Consider the following 13,449-nt stretch of genomic DNA (forward strand, 5'->3'; position numbering starts at 1 on the left):
TTTGATCTCGTGTAGTTCACAAAACTTTTCACCTCAGCAGTGAGAACATATTAGAGAACCCGAGAAATGTATTCCTTCTTCATCACTTACTTATTCACTCATGTTTTCTTAAGATATACCAACAATTAAGTTTTCACCTCAGCAGCTCAAACAAGGGTACTTTGTTACTTAAACACAGTGAGCAAAATCGCATTTTGCTCACTGAGTGAGCAAAATCGCTTTTTGCTCATTTTGTCTTATCAGTGAGCAAAATGCGATTTTGCTCACTGTTTTTAAGTAGCAAAGTACCCTTGTTCGAGCTGCTGAGGTGAAAATAATATTATATAACTAGACATATTATATATAACCATTATATGTATTTATGATGCATATATTTCTTAGTTTTATTAACTGAGTTAGTTTTTGTAGCCGAATTACCCGCTGTATTTTTTTTATGCTGCAGTATGAGGGATTTTTGGCAATGTCAAATATACTATACCGTATTATAAAAGCATCACAAACGTGTGATTTGTGTATGAGTTAGAAGGAAATTTATAATAATTTATCTTTTCTGTTTTGCAATGATTATAGTTTTCATTTTAATTTTTTTTATTGAAAGACGGTTAAATAGGAATAAACATTGTTAATATTCTATAGTATACGTATTTTTCAATGTTTAACTGTTACTAATGTTACCTATTAAATTGTGTACTAGGAACTCGTAACAGTCGTAACATTAAAACTGCATTTTGCGAGGGTTAAACGACACGTGTAACCTAAGCAACAATGAAAATAAAGTAGGTTACACACGACACTCACACTCACTCACTTTTGGCAGCTTAAGTTACCACCGCCCTTATTATCGGGGTATAGAGTTCAATATAAAATCAAAGTAAATACATAGTAATATGTTGAAAAGCATTCGATGATCCGACTTAACCTCGCTTTTGGGTCAAACGTTCGACGTAAGTAATTGCTGAAGACATAGACCAACTACTGACTAGACTTGCAATGTGCTAGTTGCACAACATTCTCAAAATTCCCGACATCTTCTGGAAACTTTCATGTGAAAATTCTCATGCAAGTTTCCACTTAGAAAGTTCCCGTTTAGATTAGGGATTATTAAACTGCTCATGTTGCATTTAACATTTACCTGCGTCACCCGTTGGTATCTATTACAAGTGTCATATAAATCGAAAACTCACTGTAAGGTTTGGCAATAAACGTGCAGAAAAAATTACCGAGATTATTTCATGGGAACTTTGCAATTTTTGAAAATTCTCTTTGGCACATTGCTAGCCTAGATGCATTCAATGTCCGTACCTACTTTATGGGAGACCCAAACTTTATTTAGGTAGGTAGGTATGTAAAAAAAAACTCCTTTGGGTTTGGTACACAAACGCAACCTTTTGTTAAAATTTCGTATGCACCAATAAGCGTGAGTGATCCTCAAGATCGTATCAAAATCGTAACAAGTTGTAAAATGTGAATAGGGCTCTCGTTATATTGTGTCGACAGTTCGACATTGAGATTGTTTCTGGTATCTAGTTCAATTTGTAGTCTGTGACTTGCACTGTTAGTGCTGTTACGTTAGTGGTTCAAAAACCCGATATTTTGCCAGAATGGTTCCGTTGTAGAGAATTGGCTTGGCAGACGATCAGACGACCCCGTTTTGCATATAGTGCTTATACGTAACGTAAATTATATGTTTATTTTTTATATTGATTTTGAAGTCCGTGGCTGTACAATGTATTATTGGATGAAATATTCTGATGGCTCCGAAGTTAGATAATAGATTACTTAGTCTTAAAACATGAACAATTTTATGCCTTCATCTTTTGACTTCAAATAATAGTGAACAAATTTAGTTATTATCAATATTAAAGATTTGTGGTGACAAATTACATTATACTAAAGGACTTGAGTGAAGGGAGCCAAGATGACAATCGTATATCGACGAAAGCCAGAAAATATGTGACAGTCGCTACGAAAAGTCACGTGACTATTTTCATATACCTATTATTTAAGTTTCGATAGGCGTAGGGCTTTTTCTAAAATAAATATCGAAAACCCGATTCTTTCAAATCTGGACGTTCTTGGGCTCATTCTACTCAGAATCGACAGCACTCTCCATCGTACCATTAAAAAAAGATGTCCCAAAATTTTGTATGAAAATTGTACATTCCACTACGTTACGTTACATACAAGTGAAAATTTTTCTCATACTAAAAACGGGACGTAATGGAATGGACATTTTGGGACATCTTTTTTTAATGGTAGGATGGAGAGTGCTGTCGATTCTGAGTAGAATGAGCCCAAGAACGTCCAGATTTGAAAGAATCGGGTTTTCGATATTTATTTTAGAAAAAGCCCGTTTCCTATCAACGATTGTTACGGCTAAAGATAGACCAAGAAAAGTCTGCAAAGATTTTGATAGCATACGCAGTGCAAGTGTTATTTTAAACGTCAAACTTCTATGAAATTGTGATGTACCTATAAATAAAACTTGCACTGCGTTTGCTATCAAAATTGTTACAGACTTTTCTTGGTCTAACTCTAGGAAACTGTAAATAACTAGGGTAAAGGCACCAGTAGTCAGCCTTATAACGACTTTTTTAAGTTTGAACGTTCGGCATTTCTACAGGATTAGTCGGATAATTAAACAAATGACATGGTTAGATCAATTGTTTATCATAGTTTTAAAACAAAATATTTAAAAAAATAACAATCCTCTTTATAATACCTCTAATTAAGTTTAAACAAAAAGTGGCACTTTTCTCCAGTAGTCAGCCTCCAAAATCCAGTAAGCAGCCTCTGTGTACCCAGTAGTCAGCCTATATAAACTATTCATAATAATTAGATCAAAACACTACATTTTTATATCAAAATCAACGATATTATAATATTTATTTTTTCTTTATGATTTTTGTCATTGCTATTGTAGTTGTAGTTTTTAATTTTAGTTTATAATTTTTTGCGTATATCAAAATCAACGATATTATAATATCTATTTTTTATTTATAATTTTAGTTATTGTTATTGTAGTTAGTTGTAGTTTTTAATTTTAGTTTATTTTTTTTTTGCTTATATGTATTACTTGTTTAAATATTTAAAAAAGAAAATTTCTTATAGGTACATACAATTCTTATGACACGAAATTTGTTGGCCATAGGTACTTAAATAACACTATTCTTGCAAACTAAGAATCGCATTATTTATTTTCTAATAATTAATCCGTCAAAATTAACGAGGTAAATCCTAATATATAATTATGTTCCTAGTAGGTATTCGGTAAAAAATAATTAAACGAGACTATTCAGATCTAATTATCATTTTATCATTAATAAACAAAGTCATATTATACCGACCAGGAAAAAGCAAAATGATAGTTATGTATAGTTAACGTCAAAAACATGTATACACTTTTGAACCTTATTTCAATGAGATAGGGTTTAAAAATTTGGACATATTTTTGGCGGCGACGTACCAAGCAAGGTCAATGGCTGAGTACTGGATCAGTGAAACCCAGTGGTCAGCCGCATTAAAACGTTATTTCAAATGCGGCTGACTACTGGGTTTTACTTTAAATTGACTAGGACATGCCTAACTAAATTTGAAAATGTAAATTTAACGGTCCTAACGGTCGCATTGGCTTGAAAATAATAAAATAAACGAATAACCCAAAGGTCAGCCGTGGGGGGCTGGGCACTGGATTCTTTGGAAAAAAGTGTTATCCAGTGGCCAGCCCCCTCAATTTATAAATGAAATATTGATATTTTCATTCAAATATAATGCAATTTAATAGATAAACTAATAAATAAACCAATAATTAACAAAAACAATAACTTTCAACATTAAAACATAGTTTTTCTTGCCTGTTAAGAGAACACCACGTGCAGTAAAAAATATGGCGGACATGACACTATTGCACTCGTCGACAAACAGCACCTGTATGAACGAGTATATTTCTTCCCCCCGTTCCCTCACCGCACCTGTCGGGTGACGTATTAACCAATAAGGAATCAAAGCTCCTATTTGAGTACTCGTGATTTGTTTAAACGAATATACCAGATATTTATGACCAATAAACGACTCAAAAGGCTGACTACTGGTACCTGGCTGGCCACTGGTGCTGTTACCCTATCTTATTTCAATTGTACCTGTGTGACCTGTAAAATACTTTTTACCAATAAAGAAACTAAACTAAACTAAACTTGATCGCGGTTAGCAATAAGAATTACACGGCCTGATTAGAGGCAATCAAGCGTGAGCCACAATGGAGGACTGTCATCCTCCTGTCTGTTCACAAAACCTTCCACAGATAACACAGTAGTCGATGTCGTAACCCAGCGTAAGTACAGGTACCTACGTATATCATGGGAGACTAGACTTGCCTGATGCCTGTAACGAATCGATTGTCGGTCGGATAGACTTTTGTCCCGGGATTTCGAATAGGGATACGGTATATGTCTGGCTGTCTGTGTGTCTTATATTATTTAATTGTTGAGAGGATAGCGAAACAAGAGGTTAGGGGCAGTAATTACAACCAATAGATAATCCTCAATTCAATACTGTTATTTAGTGTCACGTAGATTCCCCAGCCCGGCTGTTGGGCTTTACCCAAAGGGTACGTGTTCATTTATATGGAAGTGAAAAACTGGATGGTTGGTGCTCCGTTTTAACGTTTTTGTAAAGGTTTATATGATGAAAATGTATGAAACCTATTTACACTATTGCCAAAATAAATAACTTTCTAACAGTCAATGGCAGCCAATGGCTAACTAAATATAAATGCAGGGCAAATACTGTCACCAAATATGTACTGTAATGACATTTGTAAGAATTGATTCAATAATAAACATTAATAAGAAAAGTGGAATATTTAAAATAAAACAAAAGATGACGATATTGTTCGTGTTATTCTTGATATATCTCACACAAGTACGTATAAATATTATACTAACACTACTATCTGGGCCGCCTAAGATTCTAAAATTCGAACCATGAACCAAATTCATACAGTAAAAGTACAGTTGTATCTACAGATTTGGTAAATAATATCTACAATCGGATTTGACTTGAGAACTTTAGGGTAACCTTTCTACAAGACGCCGACCCTCCGGCATTCACTGAGTTACGAGACTCGACCCTTAACAGCCTATCCTTTTACGCATCTATGGGCGTTGAAGAGTAAAGAGGTCGTATTTGAGAATAATTGAAATATTAGGATGAATCTTCATTCTTGGATCCTAAAGAACCCCGGAATCTTCCAAAATGGGTTTTTGATATTTTTAACCTATTGTTTAGTGTTAATTTTTATTAGTCTCAATAGAACAGTTGTTTTTTGTGAAGATTAAGTGTGTTGGATTGGAACCTTTTAGATATTTTTAACCTATTGGTTAGTGTCAATTTTTATTAATCTCAATAGAAAAGTTATTTTTGTGAGGATTAAGTGTGTTGGAACAACTGTATTAAAGAAAACCGCTTTCTTCTGTGCTACCCTGTATTATACTCCCAAAATAGTATATAATTTCACAAATGAAAGCTTAAAAAGCCTTAAACTATAAATAGGAAGGTTTTGGGTAATTATTGAAAACAATAAATATTGTTCAAATGATAAAGCTCCGCAGAGATGAGATTTTTAAAAATTCAACCCCAAGGAATGTAAAAACTGGGTTGAAAATATTAAATAATTAGCAGAAAAGCGGAGGCTAGTAATAAATAGAGCCATAAAAAATCGTGATGTTTGCATAATACACTCAATATTTCGAACAACATACTAACAATTGGAGTGATCGCACCCTACCAATGAATCAAGCTGGAGATGATTCTCGCAATCTACGAGTTAGTGTTAATCAGAGTAAGAGACTCCCCGCTGGGATTACCAGTATTGACCGTGTCAAACAATCACTTAACAGGATTTAGTGATTGCCCGTTTTCGATACTGGCAATACTGGTCATAATTTGATGTCAAACATTACATCTGTGGTTTGTTTTGGCCCCACGTTTGGGCGCCAGTTTAATACAATTTTCCATTCAAATAATTTATTGACAATCGTAAGTAGGTAGGTATTATTCAATTGTGTCATTTTATTGCATGAAGTTATTTTAGCACACATATAATTAAATAAAAGGCACTGAACCTTCAATGAAATATAAGCGGGAATACGTGGGGAATACAATTAGATGTCTTAACATGAACGTACGCTGCTTAATGTCTACTTTTATGTTTCCAAGACATCGTTAAATATTTACAATGAAATGAACTCATACTCGTAAAAATTATAGTAGTCACAAAACAACAACCAGAAGTGTTTTACCACAATGCGAAACCAATATATCCAAGCCATTAGTACAAGAAACGATTAGTAGGTAAACAGGAATCACCCCTGTTTTTCTAAATTCGTCGACAGCTCCCAAACCCCGGCACGTGCCGATCCCTCACTCCACCCTCTATTTGCCGACACACCACCAAAACTAAAACACTCGTTCACCGAACTCACCGTATGCAAAAGCACAGTATCTATTGTTTTGAGCAAGTGCGTTGAACCGGGAAGAGTGGCGGACGCACGCGGCCTGCGCGGCGGTCGGAAGCGTACTGGCGTGATGCGTTCGGAACGATCCCCACGCGTTCAGTTACGTAAAATATTTACTACTGAAATTTATGTCGTCTGCTTCGCGAATCCTACTACTATATCGGAACACGAATTGACAATAAATTAAAGGAGTCACTTATATGACGTGTACTGTAGGTACCTAGCTTTCATCAGTGTAAAAAAAAAACAAATTAAAAAGTCTAGACAATTGATCAGCGCTTACGTAATAAAAAGGTCGCGGTCATCGCGCGGTCAACGAACTGTAGATATGCTCTCAAACCCGTTGTTTCTTCGCGAAATGACGATTCTAAATGAATATTAATGATGTGACGTCATGTGTTACCGTCTTTAGAGAAATTAGAGAACTGATTTTAGCTTCCAAATGGGTAGGTACCTATATTTTTTGTACCGGTAGACTTAATTTAATGTGAAAAATGTTTAATAGATGCTTGTAAAATATAGTGGGAGACACTTAATTGCGTGATTTAGGTGAAGTCAAAAACGAAGTGAAAAATTTCACATAAGAAAAGAACATTTGACACACTACCAGTGTTGTTACAGAGTTCTATACTTACATGCTAAAAATAACCCTAATTTACTTCAACCGCAAAATTGCATGGCCACCTTATGAATTCATAAAGTGTCCATGCAATATTGCAGCTCGCCGTATGTGCGATATTAAATATGTTTTATATAAGGGTTATCCTATTCCTATCGTAGGATTCATATGTTTTTATAACTGATTTACAAAATAAAGGAGCTATCGAAATATTGATTACCTACCTCAGACTAGATTAAATCTAGGATTTTCTATGAGTTATTCAGAGCTGCAAGTTCAACTCTCGCTAAAGCCCATAATTTTTTCGTAATTTTTTTTCTAATATCATAATTTCGTCATCAGACGCCTAGCCAAGATGGCAATCGTACAAGTACATAAACAAACACCAAACGAAACGAAAAAATGTAACGGGATGACAGATGATACGGAAAGTCGGGTCACTGTACGGAAATAGTCCCACGACTTTTCGCATTTATGTTTCGATTTGCGTTTTCTATCAACGATTGTCATCTTGGCGAGGTCCCTGCTAAGTAAAAATTAAATGGATGTTTACGTATTGATATCCAGAGCACAAAGGGCTCAGGAGCGGGTTTCAGAACGCGCCCCGGTATCGATCCAAAAGCGCGGGAACCGGGAACGCGGGAAGCCGGGGCGTCGCCATGACGACGGGCAAGCCTCCATTACGCACTAATTGCAAGTTAAATTATGTTGGACTAAAGCTTTGACTGGATTGGATGCAATATTAAATTGCTCATTATTATAACTATCTATAAATATGTACTATAATAATTAATAAGCAATGAAATTTAACTATTTATTACTATACCTACTGGCTAATATTTCTTCTATGCTTCGGTCCATTAATAGTTCTTTTCATTTTCAGTTCTAGTAATTTTATTATCGCTTCATCATTCGCCTCCAGCATATTCTAAAATCAATAATTATTCCACTTAACTCCTTATAGCTGCGAGAATTCGCGCCACATCGAATCCCAATTCACTATTATTATCATGCCGCGATCAGAAAGGGATTACAAATAACAGATTTCCATACACTTACGTCAAAATCAATATGGATTGACAGCTATCTCAATCCCTTTCTAATCGCGATTCAGTAATACGTGAGCACTTATTCTTTGCTTGTTCCATATGGAACGATCCAGTATTAATGTTGCACCTCACACGACACGTGCTCTGCTTAACGTGTTCCACAGATCACTTGCCTGCCAAAATAGGGGCTTCCAATTTTTTTATTTAACAAAACACAAAGTACAGTGTAGGCGACGGAACCTCCCAACCTTTTTACTGCGCGTGCTGTAAATGAGCGACAAATGATTGTTTTTGCACATCTGTTGTAAATTTTATGTGTAAATAGCTCGTTATTTAAGTACTTATAATTAAAGTTTCGCCAAACTGTAAAACAGTTTGTTGGCGATGCGATGCGCTCAACTAAACTTGATTTCTAATTGACATCGTGCGTTACGGTGCAATGGGGATGCGATATCACGGCGTTGTATGCTATACTAGAGTATACAAGACGAGTCTATCAGGCCAATTTAATTAGAAATACTAATAAGCAGACATAGGAATCCGTGGGGAAAATTTTCTTGACAGGTAGGGACTTCCTATATCGATAAACTCAATTATCGACGCTCGTTCTATATACTAGTGATCGCCCCCAACATTGTGTGTTTTTTGTAACTATTGTTTTGAAGACAAGTATGAAATTCACACAGCATTAATTTACTATAGTAACGGCACCAGTCATGGGACATTTAAGAGGAAATTTGGAGTAATTGTGATATTTCCCTGATACTTCCTAACCTTCTTTCAAGTTTGAGGCGTTTCGTATCAAAGATACTGCAATTAGTTTCCACATAATTAATAAATTAAAAATATGATTTTTTTCTCCAGTCATGGACACCAAAGCTCCAGTAATGGAACCCCGGTAATGGACGTGGATCCAGTAATGGGCCCCCTATAATGGACATACCCTATCAGTTTAAGATATTGGAATAGGGAATAAGTTTTTGGCAAAAAACTAGTTATTAGTCATTTTGGGTATAAGCTTTTATGTAAGAATGTATTTTTCTTACGACAGCCAACTAATACTCATCGAGACAACTCTAACAAACCCGAACACAATTAGGTTGCGTTTATCACAAGAGTTCCTATGGCCACCTCCTGTCTCCATCATGAGATCAGGTCCATGTTATTATAATATTGCATCGTCATCCAATTTGCATACGTATCCAAAATTTCAACTTAATCGGAAATCCGAAAGTGGCTCAAATGCCATTTCCAAGATTTGAGCCACACTAACTAACATACAAACTAACAGAGCAAGTTAAATAAAAATATTAAATTATCCGAATTCCGAGGAGACCTCCTGACATAGTTCGTAACTACATTATACTTCTGTATTGTTTAAACATGAAATTACGCCATGGCAAGCATTATGTAAATTGTCCCATCATAGGAGGTATGCAGTTTTACAGCTCCTATAATGGGATTGGGCAAAATACCACTATTTTTATACATCTCTAGAGTTACAACATAGTGTGTTGTATACCTCATCTCATGGTAAATGCAATTAACAAAACACATTCTAGTTTACACCAAGTAATAATTAATTACAATTTAATATATGAACTCACTTCTCTTAGCGAAGTTGTTAAGAATTCTTACTGGTTATTTTTTCCAGTGACACGACAACTTTTGGGTTGGCGCCAATTTCTTAAAAAGTAACCGAAATTAATAAAAAGTCAAACTTAAACAGCTCTATGACTCTTATTTATGGTAAAATATTGCCAGTGTTTATAAACTACTTTTACATACTTATTTTAGAGGATTTGTGGTTTTATGTCCCATTACCGATTCCACGTCCATTATAGGGTCCATTACATTAATTGCACTATGAAATAGTTAATATTATCTCAACCTCTTTATTGATTGATTATCAATCAAAGCGAATTGAGTTATTATTTTATTTGATTTTTACACTTTTAATAATAACATATTTTTACAAGCAAACAATTGAGTGATCACTAGTATATAGAACGAGCATCGATAATTGAGTTTATCGATATAGGAAGTCCCTACCTGTCAAGAAAATTTGCCCCACGGATTCCCATGTCTGCTAATAAGAATATTCGTTTTGAGGTGTAACTAATGTGAGGATAGGTTGTGGTATAATATGGACGATGCAACTGAGAGGATGCAGGTCGTGTAGGGTACGAGCTGCACATGCTACCGCGTACCTAATAATTAGATAACAGGTAGGCGTGACAGTAACAGAGACTAAGTGAGGTGACCTCGTTGTTTATGTAAACACTTTATAAAGTGGAATCTATGAGGGAAAGTCGTGAGCCCTCTTGATTTAATGCGTACCTGAACGTATTCCGGTTAGTACCTGCCGCCGGGCGCCTAGGGGATCGTCCTATGGGGTGTCACTTAGGTGATGAGATTCATGATGAATTGTTGGATCTTTTTACGATTTGTGAAACAGGTGAATTGGGAATAACTTATCCCTACTGATATTATAAATGTGAAAGTCTGCCTGGGCAGCTGTCCGTCCGTCCGTCTGTCTGTCTGTTACCTCTTCACGCTCAAACCGCTGAATCGATTTATAGATGAAGTTTGGTATGGAGATAGTTTGAGACCCGGAAAAGGATATACAGGACAATTCGTACACTGATATCAGAATTAAATATGTACATCTAAATGATGTCATTAAAATAACGTGGCTTTCGCTACTACAAGTCCGTACACGTAGCCACGTAGGTACTGCCGCGAGCGAGACGCACGATAACTAGATGACATCATTTAGATATAGTTCTGATGTCATTGTACGTTCAAATTGGCCTGTTATTATATTACAGTTTTTATTCATCATCATTATCATTCCACGAAGACGAAGTCACGGGCAGAAGCTATTATTATCTATGTAGGTTATTTGGTTAGAGTCTGTTCGGAAAGAGAAGAGTCGTGAAATGTATTGGGCCCCATACATTTCATATTTATTTCATATTTATTTATTCATATAACAATTAACATTGTGTTTGAAATTCATTCCACGACTCTTCTCTTTCCGCACAGACTCTAGTAGAAACTAACTATTTTTGGTATTAATAAACTGCATATAAGAGACAGACCACACAGTCAAGTTCATCGCTTGACCGCCGTCTGTTAATACAAGCATTAGAATCGGAAAGCCCCGAATAGCTTGAGGTGAATGACACAGACTGGTCAATACAATAACACACCTACAACCATACCCATTCACGATTGCCAGCTCTTTCTAACAGCTGATGCTGAAAGAGGTGGTTGCGTAATAAGTCCAGGTGGGGGATTAGAGCTTAAAAATACGCGTTTGATTTGACATTTCCCATGACAATATACTATTGGGTACAAGAGAAATTTGCACAGCAATATATAATAATATAGCGAATATTGACGACCGGTCTGGCCTAGTGGGTAGTTAACCTGCCAGTGAAGCCTGGGTTCGAATCTCGGTATCGGCATTTATTTGTGTGATAAGCACAGATATTTGTTCCTGAGTCATGGGTGTTTCCTATGTATATAACTATTTATTTCTCTATATAAGTATGTAGGTATATCGTCGCCTACAGCCCATAGTACAAGCTTTGCTTAGTTTGGGGCTAGGTTGATCTGTTGGTTGGACATCCCTGATATTTATTTATTGATTTATTGTAGGTATGTATAAAGTAATCTATAATACTGAAACTTTAAGGTATTAGTACCTATATTGTTAAGATTAAGAGTATTAAGACATTAGTCCATGAAGAAATACATCGCGATCGCGATTAAACCGGACTAGTCGCAATAAGGTCTTGTTTGCCGTAATAGTGCATAGTGCCAGTGCTAATTCTTGGGGTTGGATGGCCGAACGGACCCCAGGCGCCCTAAGTGAGCCGTGGCAAACATACCTACCGGGAAACGCTAGGAAGATGATGTTATTATTAGACTTTGACTTTCAAACGAGATTTCCTATTTCAAGAATCATATTATTACATCAAAGTCAGATGTTTAAAAGTCCGAATGCCTCCGGAAACGGAAGTGATTGTGTATTTGATCACGCAGAATGCAAGGTGCGGCATGGTGGTTAAAGGCACGCACGGATTGTGTAGGAAATATTGTTGTATAATGGGAACAATGGGGTAAACTCGGGCCACATGAGGGGTAACATTAGACAAGGGAAATACTCCCATAGTTGAAGCCGTATAAAAAACCGCAAATCGATGTACTTGTTACAGTTTAGCCGTTTGCATACTAGAGGTGAAAACAAAAATTTTGACCCGAAGTTTCTAAAAAAATCCCCTAAGAGAGGAGTGTTGTTGACTGTTGAGTATTTTTTTTTGTATGGGATTTATTTTTATTTTTTTAGAAACCTACTTGTGTGTTGTGTGGTATCATATATGAAAGGGCTTTTTGAGGCAATTCTAAGAATACAGACCTCCTGATTACAGTCTTTAGCACATATATTTAACACAACATTAATTAGCTTCTCGTCCATCCAGTTACCCGATTTGACGGGTCGCAGTCGAGTCTATAGGAAACATTTTGTGAGTGAAGTGAACTACTCGTACTATCGAGTACGAGGGGCGTTCAAAATATTCTCGGTATTGATATCTTACAACCTCTTCTAAAATTTCTTTCGTTACTGGCCGCTAAGGTTTATTCATTGACATTAAAAAAAAGTATAATTCGAACCGAGATGTTCTTTTGTTTTTCTGCAATTGCTGAACAAACATGAACATCATGTGGGAATTGACAATGTTAACTAAATTAGAACATCGATGCGTGATAAAATTCTTGACAAAACAGGGTAAAAATCAAAAAACCATAAAAGAGGAAATGGATTGTGTTTACCGTGAGTCTGCTCCTTCTTTATCTATCATTCAAAAGTGGTCAAGCGAGTTTAAACGTGGAAGGGAGAGTGTTGAAGACGACCCTAGACCTGGCCGGCCTGTAGTAGCTACTTCACAAGAAAATATTGATAAAGTGGAAAAACTTATATTGAAAGATGGTCGAGTGAAGGTAAAATCTATAGCACAAGTAACCAATCTCTCTATTGGTACCGTACATGATATTATCCATGACCATCTTAATATGTCAAAAGTAAGTGCAAGATGGGTTCCGCGAATGCTGACTCGGCTTCAAAAAGACATGCGTGTAGCTTGTTGTTCCGATTTTATTGACCTGTGCGGTGAAAATCCTGATGAGGTGCTGCAAAGAATAGTTACTGGAGATGAAACCTGGGTTCATCATTATGACCCAGAGAGTAAACAAGAGT

General features: G+C 36.0%; 1 protein-coding gene across 1 annotated transcript in view; it reads right to left on the bottom strand.

Annotated features, from left to right (window-relative positions):
- Positions 1-6,562, bottom strand: part of LOC134653148 (rab9 effector protein with kelch motifs-like) — a 36,004-nt gene extending 29,442 nt beyond the window's left edge. The window contains exon 1 of the mRNA XM_063508476.1: positions 6,483-6,562. The gene's annotated coding sequence lies outside the window, so the exon portion shown is untranslated. The remainder of the gene's footprint in view (positions 1-6,482) is intronic.
- Between the last annotated feature and the right edge of the window lie 6,887 nt (positions 6,563-13,449).

The sequence above is a fragment of the Cydia amplana genome, chromosome 12, assembly GCF_948474715.1.
Source record: "Cydia amplana chromosome 12, ilCydAmpl1.1, whole genome shotgun sequence".
NCBI lineage: Eukaryota > Metazoa > Arthropoda > Insecta > Lepidoptera > Tortricidae > Cydia > Cydia amplana.